Genomic DNA, 5,655 nt, shown 5'->3' with positions numbered 1-5,655 from the left:
TAAACAGTTACCGACTTAGGAAGAAAAAATATCAAAAATGCGCAGGCGTGGTTGTATGGTAAGTAGCTTGCTTATCAACCACATAGTTCCGGGTTCAGTCCCAATGCGTGGCACCTTGAGCATGTGTCTTCTACTATGGCCTCGGTAGACGGAAACCGAAAGAAGCATGTCGTATATGTATATGTTTGTGTGCGTGTGTATGTGTTTGTACCCCCACCATCGCTTGACAACCGATGCTGATGTGTTTACGTCCCCGTAACTTAGCGGTTCGACAAAATTGACTGATAGAATAAGCACTAGGCTTACAAAGAATAAGTGCTGGGGTCGATTTGTTCGCCTAAAGACGGTGCTCCAGCATGGCCGCAGTCAAATAACTGGAACAAATAAAAGAATGCCGTCTTAAACTATAAACTATTTTCTCTCGTCAGAAGAAACTTCGTAGAATGTTGAATTTAATTGAATTTATGTCTCAAGAGAAGCCATTGTGACGATTGAAGAACAGGATTAAATAGCGCTATAGGTCGCTTATGAACTTAATAATGAGTGCAAAAACAAGACAAAAAATATTTAATGTGTATACTCTTTGTTCTTTGACGTAAATTCCTCAACTTAGTTTAACTTAGAAGAGATCATCTCTCCTATAATAGTATAAATTCAGTAAGACCGCACACCACGTGTTCAAAATGCGTTTTCTTTTTTTTAATGTATTTATATTTTTAAATATGTTCGTAGAAATCGATGTAAAAAGTCGGACAAATCGATGTAAAGTCGAAAAAGACAAAACTGGAAGCGACGTCGGTTGAGATATGGCTAAATTTTTTTACCGTAATTCTTCTATCTTAATAATATGACCGCTATTCCTAACACTATTTTTCCATTACTTTCAGAATTCTCTCTGCCAGAAGAAGAAGAAGCAAGCTATGAAGAAGAATTGACTGATATCTGTTCGATATTTGTTTTTCATCTTAAAATGGCCGACAACGACTAGTTGATCACACTGTAAGTAAGCGGATGCTAACCAATGAAATTGCAAAACTTACACACCCACTCACGCACACACACGTATCTATCTCCCCTCTCTCTCTCTCTCTCTCTCTTTATATATATATATATATATATATATGTGTGTGTGTGTGTGTGTGCGTGTGTATAGGGGAAAATTCACGAAAAAACAACAGAGGAAGACAGGTGGTATAAACAACAAATGAATGTATTAGTATAACGCTCGGGAATAGAGAAAGTCTTTAACGTTTCGAGGCTACGCTCTTCAACAGAAAAGAACACAGAAAGAAATAAGGTGGGAAACAAGGAGAGAGAAAAATATGTGTAGTGGTCAGCGATCTATCATATATATATATGGTTGTTACCGTAACGTGCGATGTACCTGGACATTTACATTTTAGCGTGTAGTTTAACTGTAACCCAAACTCATAAACCTGGCGCTAAACCCTCACATTAACTTTAAACTTAAACTGACCTGACCTAACCTAACATTAATCCCGATTAGGTCATTTCATTTGACCACGGTTATTGCAGTAAACCACACGCTAGAGTAGCACAGGCGCGCGCACACTTTCACTTTCATTTTGTCCCCCCTGTTTTACTTCATGCCCCACTATTTCCATTGTTTCAAAGATTTGTTTTTTGTTTTCAACTTGGTGCATAATTTTCTGTGTGTAAACACGTACAAGCGTACGTGTGTTTACGCCCCCGTAGCTTAGCGGTTCGGCAAAAGCTGCCCCGTTAGATTAAGTACTAGGCTTACAAGCAATAAGTCCTGGGGTTGATTTGTTCGACTAAAAGGCGGTGCTCCAGCATGGCCGCCGTCGAATGACTGAAACAAAATACAAGAATAATCATGTGTGTGTGTGTGTAAAGAACTATATATACATACACTGAGCGGACCAAAACTCACGCCACGGTAAGTTGAATCCTCTCCGGGATTGTCAAAGACATACTTCGATTTTCCTACATTTGAATGAAATAAATTAAATAATGACGAATACACATGTACCTGTATATGAACGGAGGGGACAGTCGATTACATCGAACCCAGTGCGTAACTGGTACTTAATTTATCGACCTCGAAAGGATGAAAGGCAAAGTCGACTTCGGCGGAATTTTAACTCAGAACGCATCTTCGTAGATGCATTTACGGATCTTCGTAAATGCATTTCGGATTTGAAAAACAGGAACATTCACTACGCTATAAAGTGGGCAATTGTTAGTTACGCTCCCTCGTACAATACTGGTAATTTTAAATGTACTGATTGCCCAGAGGAAATATATTATATAATTACTTCAAAATTAGAATTATTGAATTGTCGAAACAATCTCACATTAAAATTTTCTCATAAATATAGAAAAACATTTAAATATTTCAATAGTTTATGACGCCATTATCGTAATTGCTTTTCCTATAATCTAATAAGCATAATTTTTCTAAGTTTTTAGCATATATTAATGCCTAGATAACTAAACGTCGTGGCGTAGAATTTCTATGTTTATTTTTTATTCTTTCGTTATCTACTAGCGACATCTGAAGTTTAGATTCTAAACTAGTTTTTCATAGAACATTATATCTCTTCTTAAGTTATTTTTGTTTGCGTTCCTGCATTAGAGATATTATCTCCATTCACTTTAATTTAGCCCGTTTTGGGTTACCTTGATAAATTTACGGATATATTGATTTGTACAGTTTTTTTTTCTTCTATATCTAAGTAAGCTGGTACGAAAGAAACGATCGTTGGTTATATATGGTGCAATCATCAATCAAATATGTGATTTTCTCCTTCTAAGCGGTATATCTATCTACTTGTCATACAAAATTAGGAATTCTGTTTGGATTTCTAGGTATCTGATTGTTTCATATACTCAATCAAGTTCGCTAACCCTAAGCTGTTTCTAGATCGCTGCCTGAATTTATTGTTGTTGTCGTTAGGCATAAATTCATCGTAAAGCAACTACCATTATGGGTGGTATCCAGGCTACAACGGATAAAACGAGCCGTTGGATTTGGTTAAAAATGAAACGATGAGCAGGGACTAGAAGAATATTGAGCGGAAACCTAGTAACCAGTTGATCTAGCAAGCGGGGCCTCGTCTGAGAAAACGGGGAGGTCGGTGTGCAATAATATCCTTGAGAGGAAGGCTCCCGCCTCGGCGGGCTTAGCATCCGGTAAGCGGAGCTTTCAGCTCGTAGCACTTGCATCTGCAAGTTGTTTGCAATACACACACACACACACACACACACACACACACACACACACACACATATATATATATATATATATATATATATATACACGCACTTATGCACACATATATGCATATTGTAAATATATTTATATATATATATTTTCATACGCACATACACATACACATATATATGCATATTAAAAATAAATATACATATATATTTTTTTCATACACACGTACACATATATATGTGTATTTATACACACGTACACACATACATACACACATATCTGCAAATACCTATACAATAAAAAAATACGTAAATAACGGCGGTCGCTAAGGTGAAGATAGAATTCATAATCATTGGTTAACGTCCTTATTTCGTATACACTATCGGTCAGTCACCGGCTGTCACTCTCATTCTCGCTCGCACACTCTTACGTTCTCTCCTTCACTCCTACTCATTTACAAGCTCGCTCAAATTGAGTTTACACTTCCACAAATACAGACACATGAATATGAAACATATACAATTGCTATACATGCATGCATATTTCATATATATATATAAACAATTCAATATTCAAAATGGTGTCCGCCTGCTCAGCAACATATCTGCTGTTTCGTAATGTTGTTTTCCTTCTTTAATTGTTATCTATGAAAGCATTACCTTCCCTCTCTCTCTCTCTCTCTTTCTGTCTCTCCTTTGCTCGCGCGCATACACATACACGCAGACAAACGCTCTCTCGCTCTCCTCCTCTCTCGTTCTCTATCTATCTATCTATCTATCTATCTATCTATCTATCTATCTATCTATCTATCTATCTATTTCACACACTGACAAAGCAGACTCACAGACTCGGAATCATTTACGCTTTTAATCTGTTTTGTTTGTTTGTTTGTTTCTTTGAAGCTAATATATCCTCGTCGTCGTTGCCATATAATGGAGCTGTTGTGATTGCCAAGAGAGAGAGAGAGAGAGAGAGAGAGAGAGAGAGAGAGAGAATATAATAACGATCGTTGATGGCTGCTCCATCGTCTGCTAGGGATGACAAAAACGACGGACTTGTTAGGTTTAAACCTTCAGCAGCAGACCTTAGGCGTTCAGTGAATTAAAACTGTCTGCACGGAAACGAAGAATTCAAAGTAAGTGGCTTTCTCGCCGTCATCGTCTTCGTCACCACCATCATCATCATCATCGTCGTCGGCGTTGTTGTCTTCGTCTTCATCATCATCAATTCACACGTTTATGTTTTATATGTATATGGTATATATACATACATACATACATACGTACGTACGTACTTATATATATACAAACACACGCGCCTGTAATATATATATATATATATATATTACTCTTTTACATGTTTCAATCATTTGACTGCGGCCATGCTGGATCACCGCCTAAAAGAGTGTTTTAGTCGAAGGAATCAACCCCAGAACTTATTCTTTGTAAGCCTTTTTACTTACTCTATCGGTATCAGCAAAAGGGACCGATAGAATAAGTACTAGGCTTACAAAGAATAAGTCCTGCGATCGATTTGTTCGACTGAAGGTGGTGCGCCAACATGGCCGCAGTCAAATGACTGAAACAAGTAAAAGAATATATATATATAAACACACACACACACACACATTGCGTACTATATATATATGGACATACACTGCGCCTATATACATACATACATACATATATATATATATATATATGTATGTATGTATATGGTGCGTAATGTTAGTTTGAAGTACAACGGTTTGTTTATACATGAAACTTCTTAACTCTCTCTCTCTCTCTCTCTCTCTCTCTCTCTCTCTCTTTCACTCTCTCTCTCTCTCTCTTTCTCTGTATGCATGTAGAGCATGTAGGGTATTTCGACTGAATTCTTTTCTCGTAACTCGAGTTGAGTTTCACGCTCCACCGATCGTCAGTCGACTGACAGTCACCATGGCGTGAAGCTTGGAACGCAGCACCGGAATTTAGATTAAATATATTATATACTCTGTTTGATGTATTGAGCACTCATGTTTTCCATTCGTTGACAAAAATTCACAGCAGTTAAACATAATGTGTATATGTGCGTACGTGCATATGTATGAGTGGCTGTGTGGTAAGTAGCTTGCTTTCCAACCACATCGTTTCGGGTTCAGTCCCACTACGTATCACTTTGGGCAAATGTCTTCTACCATAGTCAAATCAAATGGTGATATTTTCTAATCATTTAGCATGTGCATTTCGGGTTTGCGTAATTTATAATAGAAAATGCATCCATTATGTGAAATATTTCCATCAACTGGTTCATATTTTGAAATATTTTAACTGAGGAAGGTAAAACGTAATGAATCCATTTCCTATTATATATTGCGCTCACCTGAAACGTACGTATTAAATAGTTTCATAATATCATCATTTACTTTGACTTCAGTATTACAATATATATAGATCGGAAGAGCGTCG

At 37.1% G+C, this 5,655-nt stretch overlaps 1 long non-coding RNA gene across 1 annotated transcript in view; it reads left to right on the top strand.

The window, feature by feature from the left end:
• Positions 1-4,922, top strand: part of LOC128250024 (uncharacterized) — a 95,476-nt gene extending 90,554 nt beyond the window's left edge. Inside the window, exons 2-3 of the long non-coding RNA XR_008266139.1 lie at positions 888-999; positions 4,111-4,922. This is a non-coding gene — a long non-coding RNA (uncharacterized LOC128250024). The remainder of the gene's footprint in view (positions 1-887; positions 1,000-4,110) is intronic.
• Positions 4,923-5,655: the final 733 nt, after the last annotated feature.

Source organism: Octopus bimaculoides, chromosome 19, assembly GCF_001194135.2.
Source record: "Octopus bimaculoides isolate UCB-OBI-ISO-001 chromosome 19, ASM119413v2, whole genome shotgun sequence".
Lineage (NCBI taxonomy): Eukaryota > Metazoa > Mollusca > Cephalopoda > Octopoda > Octopodidae > Octopus > Octopus bimaculoides.
The sequence above is the reverse complement of the archived record's forward strand: the minus strand, read 5'-3'. Positions and strand labels throughout refer to the sequence as shown.